Source organism: Helicoverpa armigera, chromosome 18 (assembly GCF_030705265.1).
Source record: "Helicoverpa armigera isolate CAAS_96S chromosome 18, ASM3070526v1, whole genome shotgun sequence".
Lineage (NCBI taxonomy): Eukaryota > Metazoa > Arthropoda > Insecta > Lepidoptera > Noctuidae > Helicoverpa > Helicoverpa armigera.
The window spans coordinates 10774757-10788718 of NC_087137.1; the positions used below are offsets into that span (position 1 = coordinate 10774757).

Genomic DNA, 13962 nt, shown 5'->3' on the forward strand with positions numbered 1-13962 from the left:
CACATTCAGTTAAATATCCTCTTTTTACACTAAAACCTGCACAAAAATTAATAATTCATAAGCATTAGACAGACGTATGGAGCTGCCTTTATAAATTAGCACTTTTATATAGCCAGTAGCAATTAGAGCCAGTGTATGTGCTTGGGCAATTTTAATTAACTCTGTACTGGACTTGCGACATTTCTAATAAGTGGTAAGGTGGACTAACGACTGCCTATAATTGGTACCCGATCATTTTCTGCTCCAATAAGCAGAAGGTGAGTAATTTTTATACGTTACGAAACTGGCAACATTGTAGGAAGTGAGGCGGGAATGTGAGCTCGCTTCGACGAATTCGATGGCGATATATAGACAATTTAATTTTGTTAAATAAATATTGATGTTTACAGCTATGTATGCACATAAGTAGCTGGCGTATCTTGGCAATCGGTTTAAAATCAAGTAGCGCTTACACGCGTGTTTTCGGTTTTCAATAGTTATCAGAGCCACGTGATCCCAAAAGTCACAAACGCAAGTGCATGTATTCATGGGCGGCTTTCACATTTACGGGCTTTTTCGCGATATCACGATACATAAAAAAAAATCGCGCAGATTCAGGTGTCATCGTCGTCAGTTGAATGTGAAACGAAAATCTCCTAATGTGAACACGCTCCACATAGAACTGCGTGGAAAATCCTCTAGATTGAAAACACCACAACACTGCAACTTATCGAGTATAAAATCAAGCAATTAACTGCTAGTCGTAACATCAGTGGCGCCAACGCATTAACTTGATATTGGTTCATAAGGTTATCTGTTGGATATTAAACGGTTCGTAATCACTACTCTCATTGCACACTTTATTGAATTACTTTATCAATGGAACGTTAGCAGATTAAAATTAATATACATAAGGAAGAACGTACATACAAAGGAGTAGTAATTACGGGAGTACCTAAGGAAGTACATAGGTAAGCGAAGTACATAAAAAAGAACATAAGCCTATTGCATAAGGGCGTAGGCACAAAAGCGAAGTATATAAGGGAGTATATAAGAAACAGGAGAACATAACAAAGTAAACGGCATAGGTAGGTATAAAAAGAATAAATAGGTGTGAAGTCACAAGAAAGTTAGTGTTGTGGCACTACGGTTGATCCGCTACTGTTTACCTAGTAATAAAATCGATCCATATTAACGTTTTTTAATTGCCCTTGTAAATACGATTATATGGCTCCTTCCTTTCAATTATTCGCCCCGTAATATACGATCTAAGTCTTGAGTTCATGTTTATACTGTCCATTCATAAGATTTGCGACCAACCTACCTAATTGGATACTGAATCGGACCAAACCTAGGATTTTGTGCTTAAAGCAACAAAATAATGGCTCTATTAATCTTAATTGCTGATCTATCTTTATTTCTTGTGGGATAGAGTTTACAATTGCACGGGAAATTAATTATAGACTAATTGTGTTAATTGTTATGTCATTATTTTGAGCACTGTTTTGCTTCCTGGAGATCACCCATTAGATATCAAATGCATCTATCAATAGCAGTAGGTAAGTATATCCGCTTCATCATCATCATCATCTCAGCCATAGGACGTGCACTGCTGAACATAGGCCTCCCCCTTAGATCTCCACAGATATCCGCTTGATTAAAGTAATGACATGATTAATGGAATGATAATTAAGAAAATCTGCATTTAGGTAAATGCCTTTATTCAAGCTGGGAGAGGAAAAACAGGCGCAGAATTTTCTTATTGACATTGAATACCACAGCAACCATAGATTTTTCTTAACAGTAAGTATCATTAACAAGCTCTTTCCCGCCAATTCTGCCGATAACTGCGTTTTAATGAATTCAGTGAAGCGAGGCTCATCCCGCGCATTGCAACGTGCCGCGGGACCGGTCGACGCCATCTTATTTTTTAAGGACTCCCAAGTACCAAGTGGAATGAATGTTGTCGCTGGTTTACGAAGGGATCCCTCCATTAGACTTTGTTGCTATTATTTTTAAAACATTATAGTTATATGGATGAGGTTTGATATGAATGTAATTGTTACTAAACGCTTCTTAATTTATCAGCGTCATTTAAGCACGACGCAAAAATTCGCATTTGACTTCTATTGACATATCTAAAGGTTCATGTTTATTTTACCTACACAAAAAAAAACATTTCTTTTCCTGTAGATGTTGGTGCACCTGAATAGAATATAGTCAGTGGCGCCTGATCATGTTTGGAATTAGAAAAATATCCCTGTCCAGTGTACACCCGTAATAGGATAACATTCCTCCACTCACCTTCCGCGTACGAATCATCGTGAAAGGCAAAGAAAATCTATGAATAGGCGCACTTAATGAGTGAATCTAGGTATCAAGCTTGTATCGACGTCTTCACCCTTTTTATACTGCATTACAAACATAGACTGGTGGGTCTTAGCCTCGATTATAATTAAAACTCCCGTGAGTGGTTATAAAAATGTCAACGGAGCCATTTTGATTGATAATTATTAAAACTGAGGGACTTGGGAGATGGATGACGTTGTCAGCACTAATAACTGGTTTAGTAAATTGTGGTCCGGGATGTTAATGCTGGTTAAGTTGGGAACTGTTAATTAAAGTTGTGCATAATGAAGAATTGCAGATGTTGCGATGATGGGCGGCATGTCAAATGTGATGTTTGATGTGATTTAATTGTATAATAAAATAAAAAGGACCACTATAGAGTCCTAGGAAAACGAATACTTAGGTACTCGAAATACGGTAGATTACTATCCTTTAACTTTGCAAAGCGTATAAAAAATCATGGAGTAGTTACGAAATTCTGTCAGTTAAATCCGCGAAAAGGACGCAAATATTTCGGTAAATCACATGATCATAAGGCGCCTGAAAACTTTGTCAGAATAATATTGTCAGAGGATTTTCCTCACATTTTAGTAGTTTCGTTTCTAAAATAGATATGTAAAGTAAGGACGATGTTAAGTTGTAGTGAAATACCAAACCCACGCTTGTTCTCTTATCCGACAGCCGATTTAGTGCAGCGCCAGATTTCTCGGTAAAATCGTGATTTTATTGAATTTCCTTTGCTTTAGTTACAATCCGTGTGACGGGATTTGCATATTATAATATCTAGCCGCACCAATGTGTATTGGCAGCTGTATCTTTATGGGCGATTCTAGATAGCATGCTACAGGTTTCAGTATTGATAAAACTATCGCATATTCTATGGTTTTGATTGTGAATAAGCAAAATTGTAGGTACTTGATCGCGAAAATAATTTGTAGCCAGACGGCCTTTTAAGGAAGACACTCAAAACCCCTATACATGTCTGACTCTTCACGTTCACTTTAAATCGATAAAATAAGAGGAAATAAAAGTTTTGTTAAAGGGATTAGAACTATTTCTATCGCGTTTCCAAGAGAATTTTTCAAAAGTCCGACGTGAAAGCGTAACAGACAGACAAAGTTACATTTATAATATTAGTACGGATACACCTTCATTTTTCTGGTCTAAGATTTTTTTTTGTATTTTAGAATAAGTTTATGCAAAAGATTCAGAAATCTTCTGTTTATGGCTTGTTTTCTGTTCAAAATGACCTTGCCATGCAGCATTTGCTTCTACGAATTTAGGATAGGTATCTCAACAATACCAATAAATATCCAAATATCCTTCAAAGTAACATTATTTACATACATATGAAGATGTTTTTCCCGCAAGTCATCGCCACAGATGCATGGTAATGACCAGGCAATCATGAAGACGCGGAGATGCGCTCAGTCATCAAACACCGTTAGAAGGCGACAATCATACAAGATATTTTCTTTGAATACATAGAATTGGAAAAAGAAAATTACTATAGTACTGTTTCCTGTGTTTTAGAGCCCTGTATAGTCCATGTTTTCCAAATAATAAGTGTTTGAAGTGCTAACTTAGATGGTGTGTCTGTGTAAGGAGATTCATTCAAACACGTTCTGTCTTTTTGTTGTGCCACGTAAAAACCTTAGCTAGAAAGTCTATGAAAGGATTAATGGAGTCCTTGTGCAAATGGCTATAAAACCTTCCTGGGATACAAAGTTCCTTTCAATCTGTAGCGACTAATGCAGTGTATTTCTAGAAATCCTGAGGTTAGTTTCCTATCCTTAAACTTTTAAGCATCGCTTTTTAGTTTCGGTATTTTGTTTTTGCAGTTCTGTCTATTCTTACGATCGCCGTTTTTGAACTGTTACTGCAGACAACAAACTCGAAACCGAGGAAATAATGAAGAGTGTGCAGACGAATGAATACCTTGATCGTGTATGGTATAGTGGTCATTATACATTGCAGTTTCCGCGAAGCAATTGTCTTGGGCCGTGGTGTTCAGCGGCGAGTGGACACGACAGAATGGCTGGGAGTCGTGCGCGGTGGAATGCCCGGACAAGGGACGATTGTTACGCAAACGATTCCCGGCCCGAGGCGTCGTGCCAGCGATACAACTCTACCTAGTGATGTGAAAATGTCGATAAATAGTCGATGTCTGACTTTCGATTTATAGGTATTGTTGGTTCGACTGTTGCGGTCGTATTTCACTAAAGAGAGCTGGACGTTGCGTTAAGTTCTGTTTGAATAAGAGGGAAACTATAACTAATGGACGCTTCGCTTTTACTTCTTGTCAAATTATTTACTATGCGTATTCATGCGAAGCTTTTGTTTGCAGTCAAGTTGTATGAGTTATGAGTTATAACAGCAGAGTATTTTCACTTTGTTTATGGCTTGACTGCATGTTCCTAACGACTACAAACCGAGTTATACAAGTACCTAGATTAGTTTCTATAGCAGCATCCAAGGTTGAAGTTTTGTTATCGATTATAATCCTTATGTTGGATGCATCAAAGTAGGAAATCTAAATAGGTACTAACATAAGTGCCGTTGCATCTTCCTAGGCTGGCTACCGGTAAGCAAACAGTCACAATTCCACAGTTATGTTTTCATAAAACTAAATTAACGATAAATTCCTTCTCGTACCCATCATTCATAACGCCATGCGAGAATGCCGACACCTCTCACACGAGTATCATTTATATCACGTATGAGAACCTTATTACCGCGTATCGCCAGTGATTCGCATCACTAACAAAATGGCGGCGTTTGCGCGGGCTTTTTCGCGGCAAAACAAAACTTGTAACTGACACTGTGAGTGTTAATTAAGTAGCTTCGAAAAACTAATAAAGGGAACCTTTTAGATCAAATATCTTTGCAATTCTGAAGTAAGCTCTTTGCGCATTTGTTTGTACTGTATGGTATTATTATTGATAAGAAGCTTTGCTTGTCCGAAGCAGCCCCGGATCTAGGGGGGGGCAAGCCGGGGCCTATGCCCCGGGCGGCAAATTCAGGGGGCGGCAAAATCAGGCATCCCAATTCACACTTCACAGACCAATGGACAACGCATCATCAATTTATTGACCACGGAATAAATAATAGCACAAGTACAGCAATTTCATAGCCATATCATCTTGACCGATACCCTAAGCGCGGAGTGAGATATGCTGCACGACTGCGCGAACATTTATTATTCACGAGGCGAAGTTTTAGCAAACTAAAACTGATTAATAAAAATTATTGGCTAGTACCTATCTATGAGCCAATAAGTTTTGGAGGAACACTTATGGCATATTTATTTTTATTTTAAATCCTACATCACAGATAACTACAATAGTTACCTACAGGGCCGCCCAATAACCCGGGAGTCTCGGTCTCAGGGGCGCCGCGGGACGCCCCACCAACAGGAAATTTCGATGAAATTACACCCGTTTGATAAAGAAGTTCCACATTGTATAATATATACTGATAAGCAAATATTCTAAAGAAGTCGCCTTCAATTTGGTTTCATTGATCATTTTGATTATTTTTCACTTTTAACATCCTACAACTAAGTGAAAAAATTCTCGCTCGCTACGCTCGCGACTAAATGACGTTATTTATTATATCTATTGACGCACCGAATCAACGAACACAAATGGCACTCGCTCTAATCACGGTATCTTTTTATTTGTACATAATTCCCAGTTTAATTTTTTAATCTTCAAACAAATAACTTGAAAAACTTTACTATGTACCTAATCAGGTACTTTTGTAAAAAATTTTCGCGCTCGCTTCGCTCGCGCTCATTTTTGCAATTACGTTGTTTCGTCTCGACTTTCATAACTTAAACTTGGCCAACAATTTGAGCCTACAATGATTTAGACACATTTTTTTGTTCCTTTTACCTTCCAAAAAGTGACTTTCGTTCGAACGTTTTTATTTATATTCCTTGTAACTAACTACTCTAAGTACTTCGATCAATATGTATGTACCTACTCAAAATATTTCAATACATAGGGGACGCTTGGGTGATGATTGCACCCAGGCGCTACATGAGCTAGAGACGGCCCTGCCTGCCAACATATTGATAGCTGAAATTTTATGGATGATAAAGATAAAAATAAACATAAGTAGGTAGGCGGGGCGGCATTTTTCAGTTTTTGCCCCGCCTAAGAAAAATTCAAGATCCGGGGCTGGTCCGAAGTTAGCTACTATTGACTTCTCATTAGTCACAAAAAATGTGTCAAATACCTAGCTAACTTCCGATACACCTATGCATAAGTTATTTGGCGGAACTGTAAATTCTTTTAATTGCAAGCTAATTTTCTATCTATAACACCGCAATAAAAAAATCACACGCAATGATTGAGGAAAGCCGAGATTATTTACGACCTCATGATGTTTTATCGCAAAGAGATTTGTAAAGCAATTGGACGATAAAATAGTTTTATCACTACACAAACCGTTATTAATAATCCAGTTTTAAACGTTGTTAAATTAATAAGCGATTTATAACTTTGGACATTAGAGGCTTTGGCTACCAGTTTACGTATTTGATGATGTAGTTAAGTGAAGACGGGAGGTTAGATAATGGAAGGCACGTAAATACGGCTATTAACAAACTATTGGAATGACACCGAAGCTGTAAAAGTTTTGATAGCCTTGCTTGTACTTGATAGAGAGAGCCGACTGGTGCCGAGAGATGCCGCCCACGTCTCTAACAATGGTTTAGGAAAACAGGCTTCTGTTCCCCAATTAAGATGTAACTGTTAATTGATGTTTAAACTTCCGTATTCTACCTACGCAACTGTTGTTCAGTTTTGCTTATATTACCTCCTACAAGTTGGTGGGAAAAGCGTGGAAAACTGGAAACTTATTATGACCAGGTTATGTAATGTTGGATAATTTGAATAATTACCTAAATGCAACATGTGCAGTGTGCTACCAGCGGTTTCACCCGCGTTCTTTTAGAACAACTCTGCGCACCCGGACAAAAAGCACACTACAGGCTTCCTCGACGAATGGTCTATCTAATACTGGAAGAATTTTATAAGATTATTTCGACCAGACAAAGGGATGATTTACATTAGGCCGGGCCGTAATACTCTTGCTCTTTGTAAATTAGCATTGCGATTCTATCTTAAGAATTTGATAAAAGCTAGCTAGTTTTCCTCGTTTACCCGTCTCGTGTTGCCATACAACTTATGTATTCCGAGATTATCGATAAATTCCGTCACCTCGGCCCGTCAACCTGTCAGAAAGTGCTTCGCATACCATAGACACGTGACCTCGATGCCAACGGCTCTCGAAACGGTGTAGCCTCATAAATCTCTTCAAATAACTAAAATTAAAGCAAGCCATAACGAGTGCAACAAATTATAGCTTCCTATATAACGAGGCTTTCAAAAATAGTTGTAAAGTTAATCAATTTCATGTGAAGCTCGATTGTCTATGGTTAATCATGGTGCTTGTAAAATAAAATAACAGTGAACGATGTTGGTTTTAAACGTTTATAATAACAAGATGTTTTAAGTGTTTGTTTTGTCTCAATTCCTATTAGAAATTAATGTGTAAATACCTTCTAAGCTATTTAGAGAAGATACTTAACTTCAGGAAGTAATATCAATTTTTGTTCATATTTTTACTTTTAAATGTATCTTGTTAAGACTACTAGGTACATAGTGGTATAAAAATAATATGAGAAGATAATATTAACCTTTAATTTTTACAATTATTTTCTAACCATAAATAATATTTTACTAGTCTACCCCTACTTTAAAACTGGTTTAATATTATCTTACATGAATATTTAAGGGTACCTTTCGTTGTTTCCTTCCTACCTTTGGTGGTTTCGATTCCAATTCAATGGTATATTCCAAATCATGAAATTATTCACGATAAAGTAAAATGGATGAAGAATTGCAGCTAGATAGTTTAATTTATTGAACTCTCAAGTTTATTCCTTTTTAACATATCGCCAATAATTTACTCAAGAAATTTTCCGACTCATTTTTCAAGATAACTGACGAAGTAATAAGTATCGACTAATATCTACTGAGAAAAGCATTAGAACAAGTTTCAAATGATTGGCCGTAGTAGGCGACTACATTCTACAGGTGGATTATAAAAGTTGATTGTAGAGACATACACAGTTTCTGATGTTTTTTGCTGTGAGACCTGACAAGTGCACAGATAAGACTAGAATTGTAAGTAGGTTGAGCGCATGTATTTTTAAATTGGACTGCATGAGAGTAGGGCGATGGATTGTATTTATTATGATAATACTTATTTGAATTTGTTCCTTCTTATGATAAAGTTTTGAATTCCATCTTCGCTACCACCAAAGCTATGCTAGTTTTGAAACCATGCTGTATGAAAAGTATTTTCGTAAAATACACCCTGAAACACCTCAAAAGATCGAGAGGTGTGGAGGCAAAATGGGGAGGCCTTTGTCCAGCAGTGGGACTGTAAGGCTAATAAAAAAAACACCCTCCTTACTGATTAAGTTTTTAAGAGTTTACTCATTTTAATTGAGTAAATTCTATAAATGGTGGTTTGGTGTTGGATTTGATTGAACAAGTCCTTAAATAGAACAGGAAGCATCTTTAACGTTGAATATATATTAATAACAAGTTATACACTCAAAGTAAAACCGAAAGATAAGCTTAATGTAGATAACCTATTAACTATTTAAAATATTATCAAAAAAGGATTAACGAATGCCATAAATTAAAACGTTTTAATACCTCGTTCCGCATAAATTCCACTTTAATAACTTTATTAGAGGAGCATTTGAATAATATATTATTAGGTACGTACCTATTAGTCATAAAATATCATATTAACATAGCGATTGGATTCTAGATCCTTGTAATAAAACTGTGATTTAAATTATTGGCAGACGGTATAACGGGATAATTATGTCTCATCTTTAATTAAATGCAACTTTATTTTGCATGTCAACACACAATTAATTATATTTTTCAGGGTTTCTGGGACTAAGTTAAAAACGAAAATAATTAATATTAATTTATATTTATAAATCTCAACTCATTTTCATAAATTAATTTAATGGAAGTCACTTCTTGTGACTACCATTCGGGAAAATTACTACATAAATTCAATTCCTAAATCTGGAAAGATCTATTCACACATAATGATTTGGGAAAATTACTAGGTACATAGATTCCATTCCTAAATCTGGAAAGATCTATTCACACATAATGTTGTTAAACTATGTTTATTGACCTCAGTTCTAGCAACTTCTCGCCTAGATATGTCTAACGTCACTTGATCAATAAATGCTCCCAGTGGCTCTAAAGATATTAGAATCCAAACTTATGACAGATGACAAGAATATACATAAGAATTTTTTGTATCACATTCTCCATTGAATAGTAATTAGTCTTTCCATACAAGATAGAAGAAATATTTGCATTGGCGCTAGAAAGTATTAATTAAATCAAGCCAAATTAATTGTCTTTCGATTATTGATTATGCATAAAAAATCGATTAATCCGTTTGACTAATTTGTCACAGTTTGAAAATTTATTCAGATTGAGTGTTACAAAAAATTTGCTACACATTTTTCTGATATTGACTGGAGATAGATGCGAATTCCTTAACATGATAAAACGTATGTTATTAATTTCCATTTTGTAATGGGTTGGGGTGTGTGGTCACCTACCGTTAGTGGCAGTAAATATAAATCTCCCCGAGTATCACACGTCAATTTAAATGATCCGTTGAGAGTCTGGGACGTGAGTGCGCATCTTAAACAGATTACCATGCCATGACTTATGACGATCCATGTAGTTTGTACCTGACTTGGGTTAAGGTCATAGATAATGATGATAGTTTCTGCTAATTTTGTCGATAAACGCTGCTGAATTACTTTTCATTTTAATATGGTTACTAAATTACCTGCCATTTTAGAGCAAAATCTTTTTGTGTGGAAGGTAATCTGTATTTCTGGTATTTTTGTAAATGCACAAGGGTAAACGAAAGCTCGTAAAACCTGCATTAAAATAGCGTATAAATGCCAAATGTCAAGTCCAATGCACACAACCGCATACATGCAAATGGCCATTAAATTAAATAGCATCCCTTTTTCTCAGCGTCAACGACAACCAATTTTCTCAATCGCTCCGTCGAAACGTTTAGTTACAAAGTTATTTTGACACCGCAGATGCAGAATAGATAAACTGAGGTCCAACAAAATAAAATAATGTGCGTAAGAGGGACCGGTCCACAACGGACTAGTTTTTTAATGATGTCGAGCACCCGGCGAGGGAGTCATAGTTGCTCATAGATGACAGGAGATAACGAGGTTGATTGTGAATACATTAATTGTTTGGAAACTTTAAGACGGCCACAGCATCAGAAATCACAAGAACACCGCACAAGCTGAGCGTGGTTCTAGTTCGAAACTGGTTTAGTAAGTCACTGGCTGGGTGTACTAAAGTGTCTCTGGTTCAGTTTTTTTCTGCGAGCGTCTGGTTGTCTACTGTTTCTGCAACGGGCATTTGTAAATTTCGAATGATTGGAAAATAAATCTGTTTTATATTTGTCTTATTGTTGTTGATTTATAATCAGCTTTTTAAAATCAGATACAAAGCTATCAAAGTATTATATTGTACCAAGGAAATGTATCTAAAATCGTACTGAAAATCTGAAACTGTAGGTATGAATAGTAATCGAAATATTAGCGTACCGTACAAATATACCGTTAGCTCTTATGAATCTTGTGATGAGAAGTTTGTTTATGTCGTAAACATGTAAGAACAAATTATTATATTTCAATCATAAAATTTTACTGCCTATCGGAAATTCAAAAGGCGTTAAATGAGCCCACGCGGTCTCACAGTTTATAATAGAAAAGAAGTTTTATTTATAGGCCATAAGGTTGTTTTTCCCGAGACCCACATACGAACCTATTTATTGACTATTGTTAAATCTTGTAACGTTTTGTAGAGATGGCACATAAAATATTTAAAATCACAAAAATGCGTGTGAGTTTTTAATTCAAGTTTCAAATATAGGAAATAATTCTCTAAACTGGTTACGTAATGTCACATGGACTAGATTCTACTTAAAGAATTAGGAGCTAAAGGCATCTAACCAGTTTCATTAAAACTTGGCCGTTTTCCCGTGGTTTCACCAGCGTCCCGTGGGAACTACGGCCCGTACTGGTTAAAAATACATATCTACATATTTAGCCTTAGTTAATCCCGAAGAGTGTAGCTTACCCACTGTATAGTAATTTTTTGGAGCCTTTACAAACAGACAAAAATGTTTCCCCTTTTTATACAAGTATAAATATCGCAACATTTTGTACTCATAGAAGATCTCGTCAAGATCCACGATTATGTCAATCGCACTCTGAACAGACCCATGACCATATTGGGCTGAATAAACACACGCCAAGAGCAATCATTTCCTCAAGAGAACACGAAATGATTAGTTTCCGCACGAATCGTGTTATGTCAACAATTTGAAATGGCGGCCGACTACTGGCTTCGTTATTTAACGAGAGACTGGCGACACCTGTTTCATCGGAACTTGTTATTTGTGAGATAAATCAAACTAAATGTAATACGTCCTGTTGTAAGGTTTCTATAAATACTTCCTGTAAATTAAGGCTTAGAATGTTTGCAGCGATGTTGCCACGATATGGTAGCGAAGGGTCACAACTCGCGATGGTAACACTGCGCAGTAGCTCACCTTTGACTGCAAACCTGTGTTGTAACAATGGGAATTCCTTGCCTTTTGTAACACTTGTAACAGAAACACTATTTAAATAGTACCCAAGTATATATTAACAAGTCTAGGCTCTAGACAAAGACGCTTACATTGTCTAAAAGTACACATTTCAATACAGTGTACTACAAGAATAGAAGATTGTTCTTGCTAAGCCAATCAAAGCAAGACTGAAGCATTTTATAATTGAACAGTACAATAATCCCTTTTAAATCCAGCCCGTAACTAGTTTGCGATGAAAATAATTACGAATGAATATGTTAGCGCGCGTTTGAAAGCAATTACGTCTGTTTTCATCGCCGTATTAAAGTTAGTAATTAACGCTTAATCTTTATGTGATAAAAATGTTCCGGAATTGCGTTTAATTGTTCGTAAGTCAGTGTAATCTGTTCTCAACGGTCATTTTGTAGAAATAATAGAGAAAAAAATAAATGGTCTATGGTTGTTAGAAAAACTGGGCCCAGGTTACTTTGATCGATGATGTGGCGTCGTGGGATCCAATTAGCTGGCTTTTAATATCTGTGGATGGACTATTATGATTGTTTCAGTTTTTTCTAAGTTATTGAAAGCCGTGAATTTTTGTTCAATAGCGAGTGTTGAACGAAATGTTGGTAATTACTCGGTTTGCTGTAAGAAATTATTCTCTATTGTTTTGAGAAACTCGTTGTATTGTTCAAGCAATTGAAAAAACAGTTAAAAGCCTCTGCCATATTTATACATTATTGTCCCATAAATCCACAGTAAATAATCACTTTTGCTCGCAGAAATTCCCTATGGTTCGAGTAATAGATTATGCTTCGGAGTCCATTAATTAAATTAATTACTTATTAACTATAAGGTGGACCTCCTGTTTGACGGATGGGCCCTCGGCCCTCGACCATCGTGGTCAATCTGCACAGCTGTCTTCTTATTGCTTTATATAGTGAACATACAAATTACAGCATCCAGCAAGCCTGTAGCGACACAAGTAGATAAATCTATACCGACCGACGATATATCGATGCATTTTAATTATTTATTAATCGATTCCGAAAGGGACAACTATGTAGACGATGGGAACACACTGGCCATAAATAAGAGCTTTATAGAATTATTTTAAGTGGCAGCGAATTTTAAACTTTATTGTGATGATTTAGGATTTAATTCAGCTCGTCTGATGGCTACATTAATTTCGCGAAGTATTAATTTGTTCGCAGTTGGGTGCCGATTCGATGTTGAACGATGCTACTGCGTAGAATGGAACGCAGCTGACATTGTAGGGAGAAATAGCGCTAACGTTTATTATCCAGCTGCCATTTATCATAAATACAATTTATTGCCTTTTGTATAAAATATAATTCCTTTTGTACGTCTTTTATGTGAGGTTGTTTGTTATTATTTTTGTTATGGTAACACTTTCGTTGTGTTGCCTGTTCTTAAAAATAATATAAAAAGTGAACCTCTTTATTCCTATTAGCGTGTGGGCGGTGCGCATCCGATCCCAGTGAGAAAAAAAAGCAAGAAACATGTTTTATGTTTTTCGAGACAGCTAATCCATTTATTTATTCTGACAAAGAAGATAAATCTCGGTCAGAAATCTTTTTATTATCGCGTTTCCTGTTACAGTTGAGTAAATCGATCTGTCTAAGTTGCGTCCACATAAAAGTGAGTTCAATAAATAAAGTAGATTGTGATGAAAAGCCAATTAAACCGAGTGTAGTATTCACACTAGTTTAAATTGTATACCATTAAGTTAGCGATGGGCCGCCATTAGACTGTTATCGGCTATCGTTAACGAAAAATTACTTTGAAAATGAGGTAGCAAATTATAAGCTTGATAGTTTGCAGCTGCCTTTAAGAATTTTCTCTCAAAGTTAACTCTATCGTGGAGGACGTGGGAGCATT

General features: G+C 36.2%; 1 protein-coding gene across 1 annotated transcript in view; it reads right to left on the reverse strand.

Moving 5' to 3' along the window:
- Window positions 1-13962, reverse strand: part of Dgo (diego) — a 104429-nt gene that overhangs the window by 4608 nt on the left and 85859 nt on the right. The gene's annotated exons all lie outside the window — the stretch shown is intronic.